Genomic DNA, 21,656 nt, shown 5'->3' on the forward strand with positions numbered 1-21,656 from the left:
CCAAGGCCACAGACTTACATTGGTGTGTGTGTGTGTGTGTGTGTGTGTGTGTGTAAGGGGGGAGTTGCTACCAAGACATAAACTGCTTCTCAAAATAGCTGGAAGAAGCCCCCCCTTTGGAAGTAAAAGCCAATCACAGGGGTCTGCTCTCCAGCAGGTGGCCCCATCCAACCCCCAGGATCCCAGAAGCTGGCTACACTACAATAAGGCAGAGGCCCAACACAAACCACCAGTCTAGCTCTGGTTCTGCACTCCACGAGGTCCACACCGCGACCCAGACCACAGCCCACCACGCCCCTGGCCTCCCCTGCGGCCTCATCTGTTCTGTTCCCAGCCCCAGTTCAGATTGAACGCACAGAACCAGACACCTGGGGCCAGGACACGTGTTCCCTGCCTGCTGCTCTGTAGCCCAGGGACACCGCTGCCACCTGCCCACCTAACCCTGCCAGCCGAGCTCGGTCCCCAAGAGACTGAGGCACAAGCCCCCGGATCCACCATCTATAGCCCCCCCACCGCCCCCCAACAGGCTACTCAGCTAATGACAGCTCAGGAGACACTTTCTGCATTTCCAAGCCAGACAAATACCCCGTTGTTGTGCCAGAAGGGCCTCAGAGAAGGGGGGTGATGCTGCCACCGTGAAGCAGTGTCAGCCACCCCACAGGACCCTGAATGTCCCACCTGATCCCAGTGGCCACCACTCACCCCAGGGACTAGAGCTGGGGCACCAGGAGCCGCTGCTTCTACGTGGGGAGCAGCAGTGGCCCCTCTTCTCCACGCCCACAGGGACAGGAACCGCCCGACAGGGAGAGCTCCAGGCGCTTGAGAAAAGAAGTATGAGATCCCCAGAAAGAAGGGGAACACAGGGCTCGTGTACTTTTTCCCAGCAACCAGGGGGCTGTGAATAGCCTCAGAAGCCAGCTCCACCGAGAACAGAGCCAGGGGCCGCCGGGATCAGCAGACACCCCACCCAAAGGTGGCGGGTTCAGGAGGCTAGTGGGTTTCACCAAGGGCGCGGCGGCCTGGGGGCACCTCACGGGGAGCCCCACTTCTCACCAGTCAAGGAAAGTCCCTCACTTCCTCGGCCCTTCAACTTCGAAGGGCCCTACCTGAGCCAATTCCCTCAGACAGACTTGCGCATCGGTAAGGCACCGTTTTCCCTGCTCCACCCGGTCTGATAGGCCTGGACAGGGGGTGCAGGATGCACCCACCTTCCCTGAACCCTGAAGGGGCTGCCTTCACGCACACACACAGCGGCAGCCCTCACGAGGCCCACTGCTACCTTCCTTCTCTGGGCACAGACTCATGTATGAGCGGCTCTCTTTGCCCTGGTTTTGTGTGCATGTGGTTTTTTTTTTTTCTTTTTTAAACCTGAACCTCTGAAGAGGTTTGTAGTGGCATTTAACACTGGAGGTCTAACGGCCTTCACACTCGCTCACTAATGAAGATGGCCTCCTCCCCCAGGGCCTCCCACCCCAGGCCCAGGACACTCAGGGGCAGGAAAAACCTTGCAGAAGAATGCAGAGCCGGCCCTAGCACTGGTGGGGAGGAGACCTGGCTATTTTGAATCTGGCTGCCTGCTTATTTTTAGCAGGTCCATTTGCTGGGAAATAGATGCAGGCTGGCTGGCCGCCCAGTGGTCACACAGAGCTCAACGCAGGCACGTGCCACAGCCCCACAGGCTGCAGCATTCACCTGGGTCAGTCCAGGTCCTAAGAAGACGTCTTCCTTCTCCCAGAGGAGCAGGCAGCTTCTCAGAACGGCTTACCTCCGGAGAAGTAATGGTCTCACTCCCAAGCGTGATGACCAGGGCAGTCACTGCAGTCTAGAGCCTTCTGCTAAATAAGAAGGCAGATCTTTGCGAGATTTGCTAAACAAGAAAACAAAGAGTGTTGGTTCCATCAAATCAATTTGGCTGTGGTTATTGTGGAAAAAGAGCTGCATGTGATTAATGATGGGGGGGAAAAATCGACCCTAAAACAAGAGCTTAGGGGGCCAAGAGCCTTACAAGTCCAGTGTGGGCTTGGGCCTGGCCAGTGAAGCCAGATCTACTCTATGATCCGGGCCTTAGTTGCGGCATGCATGCGGGATCCAGTTCCCCGACCAGGGATCGAACCCAGGCCCCCTACAATGGGAGCGCAGAGTCTTACCAGCGGGCCACCAGGGAAGTCCCTACTCTGTGTTCTGAGTGGGCTTTTAAACACTCTCCAAGAAATCTGAACATTTCTTCCATTATTCCAGCATTACATGGTCACTTTTGCTGAAGACGGTCCCTGGGTGTTCACCAACAGGGGGCGCAAGACAGCCCATCTCTGGAGTGTCCAGCACATCAAATTCTTGCTAAGGGGCTTCCCCTCTTGAAGGGGGCCTTCCAAGGACAGGGAACAGCTACATGACTCAGAACCTAAAGCCTTGCTGCCACTGCATTCAGAGAATAACGGCAGGCTGCCGGCTAGGCCCATGTCGTCCCCCACCTGCCCCCCACCCCAGAGGAAGGCCACATACACAGAGGTCTTTACAAGACTCCAAGGGTGTCTCTGGGTTTGTAGGATGCATTTACCCAATTCCTCATCAGGTTGAGCTTCCGCACATACAAATACGTTTAAGTCGCTGCAAGAAAACGCTGCTGGCCACCAGAAGCTCACAGTCCGGATGGAGGAATCGCTCTGTCTCTCACACACAGATGCACCGAGCTGAGCCTGACTTCGGAAGTGGGCAAAGAGAACACAGGAGGCTGTCTCAAGGAAGGCCATGACTTCCTTAGGCTGTAATGGTGGGCTAACAGCATAAATTAAGGTTCTAAACCCAAGATGCCTGGGGGATGGAGCGGGCAGCAGGGTAGAGCAGGATGAGTCCGGGAGCTGGAGCCGAATCGCTGGCAGGGCCGGACAAATGGTGTTTGACCTCTACTGTCAGGACAACAGGAAGAAGCCGTGGCAGCTGTGGCACGGCCAAAGCAGAGCAGGTCGCAAGAGGCAAAGGCCTGAGCCGCCCCCGAGGGGGGACTGCAGTCCAGGACTGGTGGCCACTTAAGGCACAGGGGGCCCCTGAGCACTGGAAACGTGACCAGTGTGACTGGGGGACTGAATCTTAAAGTTTATTTGATGTTAATGTAAATCTAAACAGCCACATGCAGCTGGTGGCTACCCAGTGGACAGCGCAGTGCTAGGTGGTATCCCCGAAGACCTAAAGGAAACACAAGGGCTGGATAAACGCTGCAACGGCCAGCGCCTACCTTGCTGAGCAGAGCATGGTCCTGCCCCTGGGGGTGGGGGACGATGGTGAACTGGGCCGCTGACCCTCAGCAGCATGGCTGGGGCCCAGGGATCACAGCGCTGGGGCCATGCCTCAGGCGGCTGGTCTCGCCCAGCCGTGTTCACAGGGTTGTTACCTTCATCCTTAGGGGGCCTGGATGGGCTGTGACTCATGTTGGTACCCTAAAGACTCCAAATTAGCTCACAGTGAGGACTGTCCCCCACACCCTCCATTGTGATGGCCCAGCACAGCGGCCAGGGGAGCTAGACCAACCACACTGCCCGTTCTGGGTGGACCAGCTGTCCCACGAAAGTCACGGAACACTTCCAGTCTGCTTTCCGGGAGACCAGAGGCTTCGCCCAGTAACATCTGGGTGGGAGAACCTGCTCACTGAAGCCTCCTCCAACCAAAGCGGAAACTCGGGGTCCAGTACCTGAGCTCCAGGTAAGAAGAGTCAGAAGCAAAAAAATCCCATCTGGACATGTTCTCAAATGAAGAGCTCTTCCTCCTCCAGCTCAACTGAAAATTAAACTTCCACTTAGGAAAACTCGAGAAATCAGGGACCCACACAGGGTTAACTGCCCAACCTCTCTCCTCCTCCTCTGACCAAACCCACCGCCATCCTGTCTCACCAGGCTTCAGATGATATGGGAAAATCAGCATCTCCTACAAAGGACTTCCCATTGCTTCCCTTGCGGGTAGGGATGTGGTTCTTAAAAACGTGAACGACTATGTCACACCCATCCTGCCCCTTATCCCTGGCTCCTGGCAACCTTCTTGCTTTACAAGTGAATTCTGACAGGTTTCTGAGGACAGTGATAGAGCAGGGGCCAGGAAACTGTTCCCAGGCACATGGAGTTCCCACCCATGACCACAGAACACAAGACTGCCCAAAAGGTATGCAGGTGTGCTCTGACAACACGCTCACCTGAAAGCTAATAAGGACGGCATGTGCCTTCAGAAGGAATCAGAAAAGATGCTGCTATGAGGCCAAAGACCCTTCCCACCACCATCTCGGGTGGGAAAAGCAAAGAGGTAAGACAATGGCTTTCCAAATGGCAGACAGTGCAATATGACCAACTCAGAAATCCCATAAAGGCACATAACGTAATTTCTACTCAACAAACATTCATCGGTACCAACAGCGTACAAAGCTCGGTGCGACGCAGACAGGAATCAACAAACGCACTGCCCTCTTTCAAGACTTTCAACTTCTTTGGGGGCAAAACCCCCCAATGACCTCTTCTCCAGTGGGCCTGGTACTGCCACCCTCTGCCACAGCCCAAAAGTCAGGCAAATGTCCTGGCTGGGCCAGGGGGCGGCGGTAGGAGCCAGACACCCCAAATTAGGATGTTCTAGTGTCCTGGGGTGAGAGATGAAAGGACGTCAGCCTTAATGGCAGTGCCATGGGAGCCAAGGGGGCGGGGGTGCCCCCTTCAGCATGCAGACTTTCATTCTCACCACGACTTGGTACCCAGGTCCAGATCCCCTCTCATTTCAACTACTCCTGAAGTAAAGCCCGGCCTTTTGCTGGCGTGGCAGAAGGGACCTGGGGGCCTGGTTGTCTCTGCCGTCTTTCCACCAACCCTCAGCCTTCAGCTGCACAGCTCCGACCCCTGCCTTCAAAGGGGCTTGTCCTTGGGCACAGATCAGCGTGCTTCTGGTTGGCTGCCCACCCTCGCACACTTTCTCACCAAGACGAGGGAGTAAAACAAGAAAGGAGGGGGCACCAATCCAGGAAGCAACACAAGAGAAGGGGAGAAGGAAGTCCCAGGATGCAGGGGAAGCAGAGCCAGGGGACCGGGGATGCTTCCCAGGAGCGACTCGGAACTGCTGAGTCTGCAGTAAGTTTAAGCACGAGAGGAGCTTCCCGAGAGGAGCTTCCGGGCAATCGACCCACAGTGGCCAAGGCCCAGGGGTGAGTCAGAGAACTGGTGAGATATACAAAGAAAACCAAGCTAAGGAAACAAAGGAAATTAACTAGGAGAAGAGAAGGGAGGGGGGAGACAAGAAGGGAAATAGGATTGCAGCCATAGCAATATTTAGATCACAACACTGTCATGTGACCAAATGTTGGGTTACCTCTATACTGAGAGGATGAGGGGGGAAAAAGTGTAGGAATGGGCCAAGTCCTTATCTTGCAGAGCAGAAAAACAAAGCATAATATTTTTAAAAAGGAAGGAAGGAAAAAAAGGAGTAGTATACTACTTAGAAATCCAGTCAGCCCTCCCTATCTGTGGATGCAGAACCCGAGGACAGAGACTGCAAGGGATTTGAGCATCCGCAGATTTTGGTTATCTGCGGGGGTCCTGGAACAAATGCCCCAGGAGACCAAGAGCCAACTGTGTAGAGGTAAATGGCAGGGAGGACGGCTGCCTCTAGAAGAGAACAGGACAGGGTGGGGAAGCACTCCAAGCGAAGGGCTGTTCTTTCAAAGCTTACCAGAGTCAAAAGTCAAATCTGTGTACAAGCAACGCTTTGACAGAAAATTAATACATTCTTAAGTATTACCTACAATGGATGCTCTCCTACCATACAACTTTATGCTTCTTGTTAACCATTATAACAAATATGTATTAGTGCCATTTTTTTTTTTTTTTTTCCGGTACACGGGCCTCTCACTGCTCTGGCCTCTCCGTTGCGGAGCGCAGGCTCCGGACGCGCAGGCTCAGCGGCCATGGCTCACGGGCCCAGCCGCTCCGCGGCATGTGGGATCTCCCCGGACCAGGGCACGAACCCATGTCCCCTGCATCAGCAGGCGGACTCTCAACCACTGAGCCACCAGGGAAGCCCCCAATTCAACTATGCACAAACTTATACTGCTTTATTTTCCCATAATAACTGATACCAATCTTCCTTCAGAAAACCCCCAACTGCCCCGCTGACATACAGTAACACTCAGAAAGAGAACATGCTTACTGACAGCTAGACCCTTTCAGAGACGAGGCGTATGATCCCCCCACCCCGGTGAGGTCACACCAGCATCAGGCAGCAGAACCCCCCAGGGCTAGCCATTTAATTAAGATTTTAATACCCACAGCGAGCCAGGTTCCACTGGGGTTGGGGGCAGGGAGGTGGGGGAGCCCTCCGGAAGCAAAGGTGGAAGGAGGGGTAGGGAGTCACATTTCAGATGAGATAATACCGCAAAGAAGCCGGAACCTGCAGCCTCTCTCAACAGATTCAGACAGCTGAGCCCTAGGCATCCCCTGCACGTAATGAATTAACCATACTCCTGTGCATCCAGGATGGTACTAGTTGGGAGAGCTGAGAAAGCCAATCACTTTCTGTGTTGCGTAGATTAAACGAGGAACCCAGGCTGACGAAGGCTGGATAAAGTGTGCCTGGGAGAGGGGGAGCTTTAGACAGAATGGTCAGGGAAGGTCTCTCTGCAGAGGTGGCAGGAGAGTGAACAGCAAGGAGCGGCTCTGCCAAGATCCTGAGAGGACAGGGAAAGGAGAGGGGGAGAAGGCTCCAGCGGGGAGAAGACGTGCCAGCAACCTAAGGCAGGAACAAGCCTGGCTGAGTCAAGAGACAGCAAGAAGGGGAGGCAAAGACGAGGCTGGAGGGCCGCTGCCAGAGAAACTGCTCCCCAGCATCGCTGCGCAGAAGCCATGCTGAAGGTTACGAACCTGGAAGACCAGGTTCACCCAACTCCCTCCAGAGAGGGGGACCGACTTGCCCGAGAAGCCAGGGGACTGTAGTTTCTGAATGAACAGAAGTCGACTGCAGCGTCCGCTCCAGGACAGAGTGCCTCTGTGGCTGGTAGCATGGCAGGCACGTACTGTGAGCCAACAGAGGTTCGCTCTGAGTTCTCAGCGAATGCATCTGCCAGGAAGCCCTGGGGTCGTTAGCCCTGGAGGACCGCAGCTAAGCCCTCACCCACAATGCCTCCACACCCTCAAGTGCATCTGTCCCAATAAGGTGGCCCAGCCCCCCTCCGGGGGTGGGGGTGGGGTTGCGGATGGAGGACAGAGACAGACAGACACACACACAGAAGTCCCTGCCACTTCTTTGAATTGGACTTTGCGAAAACAACCTTGTTCTCCAGCCAACGTAAACCATAGGCAACAGAGGACCTTATATGGCTCTAAGCTTTCTTAATCAGAAACAAGAGAGATGGGCTGGAGCTGGCAGCTCCAAGTTAGAGGAAAGAAGGGACAAGAAAGGGGGGAGAATGGAGGGCAGCGAGGAACAAAACTTGTTTGTCAGACCCCTTTTTCGTATCTCTTCAGCCTCAGTGGCTTCCCAGTAAGAATTCCTGCTGAAGGGCATGGGTTTGCCTTCTCTCGTGGTTTTATTTTGGCTTAAGTCAGAGGATGCCAGTTATGAGGCTGCCGCGGATTCATAGTTTTACAGAGTTTTTAGTGGCCTGTCCTCAGGCTGGGTGACTTCCCACGAAGACAGAACTAATGTGATTTCCTGAGAAATCGGCTGCTGGGTCGTCCTTCCCTAGGACAGCAATCCTGACCTAGGAGTGCCGGCTCACTGGGCTGCCTCGGTCACATGCCCGCCTGGCCCGGGAGGCAGGGGTGGGTCCTTGTCACAGGTCCAGATAGAAAAAGCAGCCCAGGGACCTCTTAAGTGACCGCACACACATACACACCCCCCATGACAGTCTCTAGGGTGGCTTTATTCTCCTTCCTCCCCTGATTAGGAGAGGCAGCAGCTCTGGCACCAGGACCTGCCCCGTACACTGAAGCCACATGCACTTGGCCCTCCTAAAGGATACCACCTGCTAAAAATAGCATGATAGCACATGCTTGGCTGGGCGGGCCTCACCAAAGTCAAAGGACAAAGCAAGGAGGTTAGTCTCAGCATGGCCTCTCCTCATTAGAGACAGAGCTCACGCCCATCCCAGTGCAGCTCAGGGCAAGCCACTCCCATCTCTCAGGAGGGGCAGGAAGGGGGAGGGGCAGGAGATCTGTCTTCCCAGCCAAGGCTGGAGGGAAGGGGGGGGGGCAGGGCAGCATGCTGAGAGCTGAGGGCTGGGCTTGAAGGGATCCTGCTGCCTGCTCCAACAGGGAGCAAGCCAAGCTACTCTCAGGCGATGGCCTGTTGAGGCCAGGGGATGGTCTCGAAACCCTGTGTGAGGTCTGACAGGCCACACTACTACTAGCCAGGGAATGAGTGACTTCAAGGCTGCCTTTTCAACCAGGTGATCAAACTAAGCCAGTCTCGAGAGCAGTTTTCCAGGCCCTAAGGCATGGTTATGCAGCTGGAAGGCACTGGACGGTTGCGTAATTCTGATAAAACACTTGCCTTAAAGATCCTTAACTTCTGTTTCCTGTAAAATGATAACATCCAAAGAAATGGGATACAAATACCTCCCTCCTAGGGCTGAATGAGACTGTAATGACCTAACAGTCTGACTCAGTTTGTGGGATTTTATTCTTTTAAAAACCCAGTTTCACTTTCTGGATGAGGATGGAGGGGTAATGGGGCAGTTAACAAGAAACAGCCTCTAAGCAGGGAGCCAGAGATACTGAACCCTGATCTAAGCCCCAAGACAGCCCAGTCCTGTGCCCTAGGATCAGCTTACCTTCCTTAGGGCCTCTGTTTCCACATACACAAACTAGAAATTCTTTTTTTTTTAATTAATTAATTTATCTTTGGCTGCACTGGGTCTTCATTGCTGCGCACGGGCTTTCTCTAGTTGCTACTCTTCATTGTGGTGTGTGGGCTTCTCATTGCAGTGGCTTCTCTGGTTGCGGAGCACGGGCTCTAGGCGCAAGGGCTTTAGTAGTTGTGCCTCGTGGGGTCAGTAGTTGTGGCTCATGGGCTCTAGAGTGCAGGCTCAGTAGTTGTGGCGCACGGGCTTAGCTGCTTCTCAGCATGTGGGATCGTCCCAGACCAGGGCTCGAACCCGGTCCCCTGCATTGACAGGCAGATTCGTAACCACTGCGCCACCAGGAAAGTCCACAAACTAGGAATTCTTAACCTCATAGGATTGAGAGAGAATAAAAAGGGAATAACGTGCAAAAACCCTGCCAAATTATCAGGTATACGGTAGGTACTCAGTAAGTGTCTGTTATGCATCTTCTGCTGTTGGGGTCCAAAAAAAGAGTTCACATTACATGCCAAAGGCCAGTCTAGTAGGGTTCAAACTAAGCACACCCAGGACTAGATGAGGGGCACCTGGAAATAGAGCGCACTCCCCAGAGCCGGCTCCACACCAACACTTCGGGATCCCCACTGGGGACCAACTCTCCCCGAGGCCTTCAGTAAAGCCAGGCCTCCTAACACTGAGATGGACCGGAGGAGCAGAATGAAAATGATGCTTGTCCGCAAGGTGTCTGCAACCTGGTTCAGCAGAGGGCCCACACTGAGACCTGCAGGAAGTCATCAGGTGAGTGAAGGACCAAATAGCAAGTCTCCTGACGTAACGACCAAGCCAGTGAGCACTGGCGTTGGAGAAGCAGCGAGGACCTTTACACTGATAAACAGGCTCTCAAGCGAAAACGGCTTTCCAAAGGCTTAGCGTCTGGCCCCTTCACTTCACACTCCCATCCCCAGAGCCCTCACTACACTCCTTTCTCAAACTGTTTCATAATTGATCACTGCCCTCCAAGCTGGCAGACCGGAACTTGCTCTGAACATGCCATGGAGAGGACTGATAAATAACTTGTCACCAAAGCTGTTGGGTGTGTGGAATATGGAAGACTAAGCCCAAACACATGATGCTTTACAAGGCGAGACAATGAAGCTTTTAGAGTTGGGCAAAGAACTAAGTCCAGTGCTGTCCAACAGAGCTTTATGTGATGATGAAAATGTTCCAGAACCTGCACTGTCCAGTACTGCAGCCACTGGCCACATGAAGCTACTGAGCACTTGAAATGTGACTACTGTCACCAAGGAACTAATTTTTTAATTTTACTTAATGCTTTAAAAAATTTATATTTAACTAGCTACACATAACTAGTAGCTACCCTATAGGACAAGGCAGCTCTAGACCCTCAACCCTAAAGACAGACTGAGGAGAATAAAGATATTGTAAAAAATAAAAATATTTAGTACAGTAGCACCTTAGAGTTAAATGAACTTCAAATGCACCTAAAACAGTGGGTTGTCATTTTTTTCTTAGACTTCGGCTTGTACTACCCAGGCACCCCCAGCCCAAACACACCCTGCCTCCCATACACAACCTGCGGCAACTCTACCTCCCAGCAGCCCTAAGGGGCTGACTAACTCCAGGGGTTAGTCAGATTGTGCTCTTAGGGGCACAGTCTGAATGCCTTTGGTGTTGACCAATCTTCTTTCACCAGCTAAAGAAACTAAGACCCTGAGGGCCAACAGACCTGCCTGGAACCCCAGCCAGGTTTCAACCCTGAAAGCAGCACCCAGATCTCAACCTCCACTCCACCCACAACCCCCAATCCAGGGCTCTTGCTAGCTAAGCCCAGGGTGAAACAAGCCTCATCAGCCCTCAGCACTGCATACCTTTACTTCCAGAACTCTTCTGAGGCCCTGCTTTGTTCCTAAGTACATGGGCCTCAGTGAGGACTGGCTAAGTGAAGGCAGCCAGGCTGTACGACCAGATGGGGACAGAATGTTTACTGTCAACTGTTGCAAACTTATCAAACCGAGCTGCAGAGACACTCAAGATGGCAAGAACTGGACAGAACAAAGACCACTTAGTAGAACCATTTAGGAGGAGGAAAAGGACACCTCGAAAGTTCCTTATAACTGAAAGCCAGTCCTCAGAATGCTGAATGATAACACACATTCCTTTACTGCAACAATCTGCTTAGAAAGCAACAGGAAGATTAGGTGAAAAGCCCATGGACTTGATGACTCCTTGTCCTTCTCACAAAAGCCCTCTAGTTCAAGTCCAAACCCACACTTGTCGGTTTCTCTATCCCTCTATTTGTATTTTTTATCAGCCACTGAAACAATCCCGAATGAACTCTAGCTTCACCCTGCTCAACTGCACTCAGAGGTGTCAGGATTAAAGGATTAGGGAGGCGTTTGCTTGTAACTCACCTCCCAGAGTAACTATCAAGGAAGAGGTGTCCCCTAAATTTTAGTTTCCATGTCGCCACCAGCTATTTTTCCAGCTACTCTGTCCTACCCGAAACACTGTCACTGTTTTACATGGCCCAAGTTTAAAACTAGGTACGAGGGCCAGCAGGTTTGCTCGGTGGAAATGCCACACACAATGGGTACTTGATGTTAAACGATCAAAGGTGAAACCTGTGTGAGACATTACACCAGAAAGGGATGTGGAAGAAACAACCTGCCCTAGAAATGAAGGTTTAGGATTAAAATACATCCCACAAAGATCAGCAACTCAAATAGCATGAAATGATTTCAGTGGGATAAGAGGCCCGTAAGGACCCACCACCACCTGCCCAGAGCAGAGGGAAACTCCCTAGAAAGGTAAGCTGAAGGTACTAAGTCACACCCAAAACTTCCCCACAAGAGCACAGCGGTCCAAACTGCAGAGAAGCCCATTCATTCTTGACTCACAGGGAAGATGAGGAAGGAGGAGCCTGGGGAGAATGGGCTGGAAGGCACCAGCTCACCAGGCACATGGGGTGCTGTAGGCTTGAGCCAGGAGGCTGGCTGGCAAAGTGTGGGGAAGCCAATTTGTTTTCCCCCTCCTTCCAACCAAGTTTTCAGGTCAGAGGTTGGGGAGTAGGGTACTTTTATTAGAATTCAAGTCACTTAACAGATTCAAGGGAAACTTAAAGTCAGTCTCAGAGACTCTTTAAGAAAGAGGGAAAAAAAAGAAATCAATGCTTGAGCACCCATCATGTACCAGGCACAGTGCCATGCCCCACGAATATTATCTTAGTTTGTCTTTAGGATGGGAGAACACTGAAAAGCCTAAAACTAGCCTTCACCCACAAACGATGGTTATGACCTGGCCTGGGTTCAAAGCCCAAGAATAACTGGGGTTACCAGGTAGAGCAAAACAAATGACTTTAAAATATTGATGCTGAGCAACCTTATACTGGAGACACATCCCCGTGGCACCTGAGCAGCCACTTCCAACAGACACCTTCACTGCTGCCCTGCAGTGGCCAAGTCTGAGTGTGCTTCCTAGAAACAGCTGGGAGGAGGAAATGATATTCACACAAAGGGCTCCAGCTAGACACTCACAGGCTGGGAGGGGATCAGTTACCTGCAACTTCTGGGCCATCACCTGACAAAACATATGACAATAGAGCCTATTTAATCCAGGTAGGCACAAAGGCTTCAAAGATTTGCATACTTGTAGGACGCAGAGAACCTACTCTAGCCTAGGGCCATTCTTCATCCGAGAATATACCCAGGAATTACTACCCAGAACCCACAAAACTAGTTTTGAGGTTCAAGAGGAAAGGTTCAACACAAGTCAGAAAAGCTCCCCCAAAATTACTTCACTTGCTTCCAGTGCTGAGAAAATCTTAAATAATCAGCAGGTGAACCACCTGAACTTCAAGAAAAGAGGAACTGATAAATGGTCAAATCATGCTGCCCTCTCTGCATTTCAAAGATGCTCTGTACCTTTAAGAGCAAAGAGGGTGGGTGGTGCTTACTAAGAGCCCAAACTTCTAAATAAAATTAAAAAAAAAAAAACTAATCCGGGAAGGACTTAGTTACAATAACAGGGTAGCAAAGTAAGGTCACTAGCTGGCAGAATTAATAGCTTCTTGTGAATGGTGCTTCTTGATCAATAATTTCGACAAAGGGGGTGGGGGGCTTGGATAGCAAACCAACAGATATGACTGTACCAAGTGTCCAGCAACCCAGATTTCCTGCAGGAAATCAATTTAAACACCAAGCAGCCTGAACTTCATAGGGGAAAGATGGCTAGTTGAACCTAATTGTCCTGCCCACACACCCTACCCGACTTGAGAAGCCTCCTCTCACACCTGGAGTTAAGTGCACCGGGTTTGTGTTAGTAGAGGCCGGGGGGCAAGAAGGCGCCAGCCAACCTCTGCATCTCCGCGGAGAAGGGAGACCGCGAAACGCCCAGGGCTTCCAAGAAGTCCCAGGTCTATTCGGCACCACCCAACACACCAACAGCTCCTATCCGTCTCTTGTGCCTTCCTTGGAGGAAAAATGGGAGGAACCGCACCCAAGGGCACAAAATAGTAAAACTGGCGAAAGCCTGCCCAAACACACTTTGATCCAGAACCCCGAAACTAGCGTGGTCCCTCCGGCCCGAGTACCAGAGGTGGGTGCAGGCGGAGCCCGACACGTGACCCACAAACCCGCGGGCATTAAGTCAGCGGGCACACGGGACAGGACAGCCTCCGCCTCTCCGACACCCTTTAAGGGGCTGCAAAAGCTAATCCTCTTGAGAGACACCAAGCCTTTCACATCGGGACCCTAACTCGGTTCAAACCGTTTCCCTCCGCCCGCAACAAGGTTCCAATCACGACCTATCTCCTAGCTCATCCTCCCGGCTCTGCAAACCGAGCCCCTTCCCCTGGTTCGCCGCACTGAACTCCCAGGGGCAGAGCGACCAGCTCCAGTCTGCCACCGCCGGCCTCGATGGGGAGCACCCCCGGGCGATATAAAGGGGCCCAGAAGTTGGGTGAGGTTCCTGAAGTGACCAATTCAACTCAGTGGGGAAGGAGTGCCCGCAGGCCTTGGGACACTTCCTCGCCCTTGTGAGCACCTGGCCCTGCCCACAGCCCGCCCGCCGGCGCCTCTCCCGGCTCAGACTGGGTACACACGACCTTTGAAAAGTAAACGCGTGTGGGGTTGGGCGACCTTGGGTGGAACGCACTCAGGTCCGTCTCTCGGGAGAGTGTGTGCGCTCGGGGAAAGTTAAGCCGCAGAGGGGTATCCCGGGCGTCGCGCCCTCGCTTCCCGCCCCCGAGGATGGTGACGCGCGTAGGGGACACCGCGCGGCTGCGGAGCGCGGCCCCAGCCAAGCACAAGCGATTTGTCAGCAAGAACCCGGCGGAGAAGGACGAGGGGGCGCGCAGGCGACGAAAGAGAAAGGGCCTGCTTGACAGCAGGCGACGGGCCGGAACCCCTCTGCACGCCCTCAGCGTCGGGAGCCTCGCACCCCGTGAGTCCTGGAGCACGCGACGCACCCTGCACCTGCACCCTAGGATCACCATCACCCCAACGGCGCCGCCCTCGGGGCCCCGGCAGGTGGTCCCCAGTTCAGCCTCTCCCTGCGGCCCCAACTTACCAGCTCCTCGGCGACCGTCAGGATGCAGAGTCCTCGCGCCGCCGCCGCCCCCTGGCCCCTCGGCCCCCGCCTCTGTCCCGCCTCAGCCTCTCTGCCAGGCCGGTCCCGCAGCGTTGCACTCCGGCCGCTCCCCCACGTGCTCGCCCAGACCCGTGGAACACAGAGACATTAAATACTGAGGACGCGCAGAGACGTGCCCGCGGCGCGACGCAAGGCCCCGCCCCCCGCCCTCGTGCCCCCGCGCCTTCCCGGCTCACCTGCGCGTGCGCGCCGCCGGCCGCTCCCGCCAGCGCCTCTGCCAGCTGCGCCAGAGGGGGCGCGGTCTAGAGTGTTCCGCCAACATCCCGCCCCCGCCGCCCGCAGCCGGGCCTTGCTCAGGCTCTCGCGAGATGAGCTGTAATCTCGGCTGCGCTCGGGAGAGAGGCCTGGCTGGAGTCTTCGGAACGCCCCTCGCTCCTCCCCCACCTACGAACCTCGAAGCTATGGACCCCTCAAGACCTGCGCGAGTTCGCCCGCCTCGGGTGTGGGAGATTTCGAGGGGCCAGTTAGACCGTCTGCCTGCCTCTGTATAGAGAGGCCCCTGGAAAAGGCAAAGGGGCAAGTGATGCGCAGGGCTCCTCTTGCCTCCCTTGCCTATATATACTATATATTATAGATAGAATATAGATCTGTATTATATAGATATATTCACTGTAATTCATCATTACATTGTACGCATGATTTAGTGATATTAATAACTGCACGATAATAACTGCGTAATGGGAGTACGTGGCACCACTCAGATGCGGCATTCTTGCGCATTTTCACAACTTGGTGATGTCAAAGTGAAACAAACTTTCCTCCAAAGGGGGTTGGGTTTTGGAATAATTCCTGCCAAGAGATAGTCATCATGATCTATCAGTGACTCCCTGAGGAAACTTGAAAAAATAAATTGACCCCAAACAGGTGGACAGGGTGGGGGTTCCAGCTGGCCAGAGACATAGGGACTTTAAGTGAAAAGAGATCATGCTAAGAACTATTACTTGGGAACATGGTTAATCCTAACTAGTTATCAAATGCAAATTTAAATGATGATGAGATACCTATTGAGTTTAAGTTCATATGTGTATATGAATCCCAATTGCATGGTGTGATTAGGGACATGAAGGAAACAATCAGGAAAGAAATAACAAGAGACCTATTTTAGGTTCTGTGGTTCAAAAAGGCCTAAGGTGAGACTTAAACTGAAACCTGCTTGATGAGAAGGAGCTGGCCTTGCAAATTGTACTTGAGAATAAGGGTTGGGGAGTATTCCAGCAGAGGCAGCAACACTGCCTGTGTTGCAGGAAACAGCGTTTGGTGAACTAGATTGGTGTGGATGGACTACAGTGAGGTGGGGAGAGTGCTAGAAAAGAAGGTTGGAGACTATAAAGGCAGGAGGGGTTTTTTGGGGGGGCAGGGGGGTGTGAGGGAAGTGGACCACTTTATAAACCATAGTAAAGCTTAGATTTTCTTCTTCTCTGTTTAGCTCCCAGGCATACTTCTACCCCAGGGCCTTTGCACTTGCTATTCTCTCCAACTGGAATATTCTGCAGAGCTCAACTCCCTCATTTCTTTCAAGTCCTTTGCTCAAAGATCACCTACTCAGTCTCAGTGAAACCTTCCTTGGAGTCCCTGCTTAATAACTGTAAAGACACACACACACACACACAATTCCCTGTCCTTCATGCCTTCTTTATTTTTCTTCACAGCATTTACCACTATCTACATACTACATATTTCTTTTATTTCGTGAGTGGAGGCGTTGTTGAGGGTATGGCACATCGAGGGCACTCAGTAAAAATATGTTTAGTGAATGACTGGGAAGCCATTAAAGAGGGTTAAGTAGAGAGTGACACAGTATAATTTCTGTTTGGAAATGGGAGCTGTAGCTGCTGTGGAAAGAATGGACTAGAGGAACACTAGCATAGAAGCAGTGAGACCAGTTGGGAGGCTGGTACAGTGGCCCAGGTGAGAAATCATGTTGGCTGAGCCGAGAGTCATGGCAGTGAACATGAAGAGACTGCTTTGGACTCAAGACAGATTTTAGAAGTAGTAGCAACAAGACTCACTCATGTTGTTGGGGGTAAAGAAGAAAGAGCAATGCTTCCTCTGGCCTGAGTTACTGTGTGAAATGGGGTACAGTTTATTGAGATGGGGGAAGATGGGGGCAGAGAATCATTCGTTTCATTTTGGACCCATTAAGTTTGTAATGTTTTCGTAACATCCAAGTGCAAATAGTAATTAAGCTGGATATGCAAGCCTGCAGCTCAGAGGACTTGGGCTCAGAGGAGTGGATGGGAAATACAAGTATGTATTGAAAACCATGTAAAAAGTGGATATTTTAAAGGCAGACAATGCCCTGGTGGTGGTGGAGGTAGGAAATATCCACAAGGAAGAAACTGAAAAATGATGCCGGGGGGTGAGACCTGGAAAGGTGGCAGGAAAAAATGGGGGGACGGAGGCAGAGGGGAGGAAGAGGAAGAAAGAGGGAGATGGAGCTATGAGTATGGTTATGAGAAGGAGGGACAGAAAGCAGGGGCAAAGAAGACGGAGATGTCAGTCATATCTATGCCTGGGGATGAGGGCAAAACCTGCCAGGATAAAAGGAATGAGGGGAGAAAAGAGGAGTGGGAGAACGGGAACACTAGGGAAGATACAAGACTCAGGTCCAAGGGGGAAAGGTGAGAATACAGATTAACTGTAATCACAACTAGAAATCAGCCCAGCAGCTGTGGCTGAGGAGGTGACCACAAGATCAGGGCAGTTCAGAGGTCAAAGAGTGATTCTAGTATGAGATTAGAAGATAGAGGAATGAGAAGGGAGGTGAGGATGGAATGTGAGTCTAAGAACGTGGCCATGAGGGAAATAGGATTCTATTATTAAACTCCAACATGAGCTCATAATGGGCAAAAGCCTGCTTAAGGCAGGGATTTTAAGCTAGGTTGCCCAAGCTTCTGGATGTCCATGAGCTCCCCAAAATTGCACACATAGTTTTATAAGTATGGTATTTTCTGTGGAAATAGGTTATTTTTAATATATTGCTTTTGTCTCATTAGATTAATATAACACCCCGAACAAAGTGAAACAAACCTCTCTTACTCTCCATCCCACTCCCTGTTCCCTTAAACTGCAGAAGCATTTGGTTCTGCCCCAGGACATGTGTGTCTGCAGGGAAGAATAAATGGTCTCCTTCTAGGGAAGTCAATGGACAGAGTTGGGAAGTAACAACACTAATGGCTAATGCTTAATGAGCACTTAACGCGCAGCACCGTTCACAGCACCTTATTCTAACCTCCACAAACCTCAGTCACACAGCAGCAGAGACAAAGTTTTTAACCCAAGAAATCTGGCTCGGAACCCACGGGTTAACCAGTTCACTATACTAGAGGCGGATCTAGGGATCCAGAGAGCGGTATTATACAGGAACGTGTCTGCTATAAATTGAATTGTGTCCCCCCCCAAAAAAAGATAATGATGAAGTCCTAACCCCCAGCACCTCTGAATGTGACTTTATTTGGAAATACGGCTGTTGCAAATGTAATTAGTTGAGCTGAGGTCATAACTGGAGTAGATTGGACCCCTAATGCAATATGACTGGTGTCCTTATAAGAAGATGGCCATGCGAAGACAGGGAAACAGAGAGAACATCATGTGATTACAGCAGATTGGATTTATGCATCTATAAGCCAAGGAATGCCAAAGATCACCCACAAACCACCAGAAGCAAGTAAGGGCCAAGGAAGGATTCCCCTGCAGGCTTCAGAGAGAACAGAGCCTGCTAACATCTTGATTTTGGACTTAATCCCTCCTATACTGTGAGACAATACATTTCTATTGTTTTAAGCCATCCAGTTGGTGGTATTTTGTCACAGCAGCCCTAAGAAACTGGTACAATGCCCTTCTTTCTTGAACCCACGGGTGCCAGGTGGTACAAGAGAATGTGAAGTCATTCAGCAGTTGATAAAAGGTGGCTGTCCCCTTCCTCCCATCTGGGCCCAAGGTGCCATGTCTTCACAAGGCAGAGGCCTCATCCAAGTGGCTATGATGAAAGGGCCTCAGATAGGCACTACCCAGGCTCTGACACCATCACCACTACATAGTTCTTGGGAATTTTCCAGCTACATAGTTAAGATCTTAATTCTGGTTCTGTTCAGTGGGCGTCTGGCAGGGGTACGGTTGGCCATTTCCCAGAGCCCCCTCCACTCTTCCCAGCTTCTTCCAGTTTTGAAGTGGAGCCTGAGAAACTCTGCAAGCTACTCCAGATAGGGTGAAATTCTACCCCAAACCAAGGTAGGTCCTTCAGCTATAGCCAAGCTCGTGCATATAGAGAAGCAATTAAATCTTCTATAGATAGACTGTTACCTACCTCATTCTGTTCCATGAGAGGCATCTCTTTGGGGCCAACTGTTGGGATCTGTAAGGCCACACATGCTGGGTGCTGTATGAATGTTTGAATTGCTTGGACTCTATGAGAAAAATTGCAGTGAGCCCTCTCTGGTAAGGTTAATAATCTTTATGAAATATTTTTGTTAGTTTGCATATCTTGCTGTGCACCACTGCAGCTGGGAGGGTCTGAAACAGCAAGATCCGGAAGTCTCAAGTAACTGCAGACAGACCGGAACTTCCCTGGGGATGAGACATTTAGTCAAGGTGACCCACCTCTAGGAGGGATGGGGCAGAGCACATCGCACTATGGGGGCTCAGACCCCTCTCAAATTTTCCATTGCCCCCAGCCTCCGCATACCCTCTGCTATTTCTCTGGAACCATTTCCTTGCTCTATCCATTCTAAAACCTGGCAAGTTTCTTAGTCATCTCTGTCTTCTGTTTGATCAGGCATTCAGGTTTCCCATACACTAGCACATTCTACCCAGGAGTATCACTAGTCCACCCAGTGGCATTGTGCAGATTAGGTAACAAGGGTCCCTTCCCCCAGACAGGCAGCTCTGTGCCAGGCACCATGGTGAGCACAGTGTGATAGCATAGCCTGGATTTCAGTCCCTACTTGCCCTTGGGCCGGATGCCCTTGTGCAGAACTTGACCTACACAACCCTCCTTGACGTTCCTGTAGTTGGGAGGCAGCCTTCACAGAGCGAGTGCTGTCTACCATGACACAGTCATCCAACCAGACGCCTGCGGGTTTTGGGCACCATACTGAAGTGGCTTCATTCATCTAATTGCTGCGAAAGCCTAAAGCATTGCCTTGCTCAGCACAGGTGCACTTGTGACCTCAAGGAACTTTGCCTAGACTCTGTTTCCTCCTCTGTAAAATGAGGATAATAATAAGACCTACTTCATGGGATCGTTGTGACAATTAAATGAGATATTCAGCATAAAATACTTTGCATGGTGCCGAGCCCAAGAATAAAAGCAATGATTGCATTTCAAGTTCTTTCATCAATAAATCAAGAGCAAGTCGAGGTTCATTCAACAAATATGTATTAACAGCTATTTTGTGCCAGGCATTGTGTAGGGTGTTGTGGTTACCAAGGTGAATACTCCCAATGTGGTAGGGAAGGCAGACGTGGATGTCTACAAAGGCTGTGTACAGTGGGATCAGGGCTGTGACAGAGGTCAGTACAGAGGTGGGAGGAGAGGTGGTAAATGTCAACGAGTTTCATTCTGCTTGTGTTAGGGTTAAGGAAGCTTGACTATATCATTGGTACTCCTTCTGCATTTGACATTCACCAAAATAAAATGTATTGCTTTAGTTCTATTGTTGCGTATCAATTCACCCCCAAACTGAAATGGCTTAAAACAACCATTGAGGCCTGCCCTGGTGGCGCAGTGGTTGAGAATCCGCCTGCCAATGCAGGGGACACAGGTTCGAGCCCTGGTCCGGGAAGATCACACATGCCGCGGAGCAACTAAGCCCGTGCGCCACAACTACTGAGTCTGTGCTCTAGAGCCCGTGAGCCACAACTACTGAAGCCCGCGTGCCTAGAGCCCGTGCTCCACAATGAAAGAAGCCACCACAATGAGAAGCCCGTGCACTGCAATAAAGAGTAGCCCCCACTCGCCACAACTAGAGAAAGCCCACACGCAGCAACGAAGACCCAATACAACCCAAAATAAATTTTAAAAAAACAAGAACGATTGATTGTCAGCTCATCGGGAGGGTTTGTTTCTGCTCCAGATGTTGTTGGCATGGTGACTCAGCTGAGATTGGAGGATCCAAGATGGCGTCACTCACATGTCTGGTGCCTGAGGTGAGATGGCTGGAACAGCTGGGCTGGCCAGGCATTTACCTCTCCCTCCTCGTGGTCTCTCCAGCAAGGAAGTGGAACACGTCTATATAGTGGCTTGAGGTTCCAAGAGGATGAAGGCTGAATCTGCCAGGTGTCTTAAGACCTAGGTCCAGACCTAGGCAGCATCACTTGTGCTGCACTCTATTGGTCAAAATAAGTCACCAAACCAGCCCAAGTTCAAGGGAAGCACCAATAGACTCCACCTCTGGGTGGGAGAAGAGGCAGAGAACTGGAGACATGTTTAACCCACCACATCTGTTATATCATATTCCATTTTACAGCCTATTTATTTATTTATTTATTTTTGACTGCACTGGTCTTCGTTGCTGTGCACTGGCTTTCTCTGGTTGCGGTGAGCGGGGGCTACTCTTTGCGGTGCGCGGGCTTCTCATTGCAGTGGCTTCTCTTGTTGCGGAGCATGGGCTCTAGGTGTGTGGGCTTCAGTAGTTGTGGCACGCAGGCTCAGTAGTTGTGGCTCGTGGGCTCTAGAGCGCAGGCTCAGTAGTTTTGGCACACGGGCTTAGTTGGTCTGCGGCATGTGGGATTTTCCCGGACCAGGGCTTGAACCCACGTCCCCTGCATTGGCAGACGGATTCTTAACCACTGTGCCAGCAGGGAAGTCCCATTACAGCCGATTTATGACTTAGGAGGTATCTATCAATAATTGGTGAGATTCCGTGGCTGCTTCAGAAATCAGTGGCGTAAAATGCAGTGTGGTATAGCAGTGATAAAACACAGGGTTCAAACCCTCATTTCAGTACTAACTTGCTGTATGACCCTCGGGCAAGTTATCATACCTCTCTTCCCACCCTTTCCTAGTCTGTAAAATGAGGGGCAGTAAGATCTAATTTGCCAGGGTTATTTTGAGTATTAGAGAGAATGCATGGAAAGTGCCGGCGCCTGGTAGATGAGATAGCTGAGTAGTTCTGTAATACTGTTGTTATTAGATTGCCTTTCTTCTTCTTTTTTTTTTTAATTTAATTTTTTGCAGTTATCTTCGGGT

General features: G+C 51.3%; 1 protein-coding gene across 2 annotated transcripts in view; it reads right to left on the reverse strand.

The window, feature by feature from the left end:
- Positions 1-14,580, reverse strand: part of AKAP1 (A-kinase anchoring protein 1) — a 32,331-nt gene extending 17,751 nt beyond the window's left edge. Inside the window, exon 1 of one of the 2 annotated variants that reach the window (XM_082678495.1) lies at positions 14,387-14,580. The gene's annotated coding sequence lies outside the window, so the exon portion shown is untranslated. Of the gene's footprint in view, positions 1-1,765; positions 1,787-14,386 lie in introns of those variants that run through there. The other variant, XM_082678496.1, reaches the window with a different exon arrangement.
- Positions 14,581-21,656: the final 7,076 nt, after the last annotated feature.

This window comes from Grampus griseus (assembly GCF_964374135.1).
Source record: "Grampus griseus genome assembly, chromosome: 20".
In the NCBI taxonomy this organism is placed as follows: Eukaryota; Metazoa; Chordata; class Mammalia; order Artiodactyla; family Delphinidae; genus Grampus; species Grampus griseus.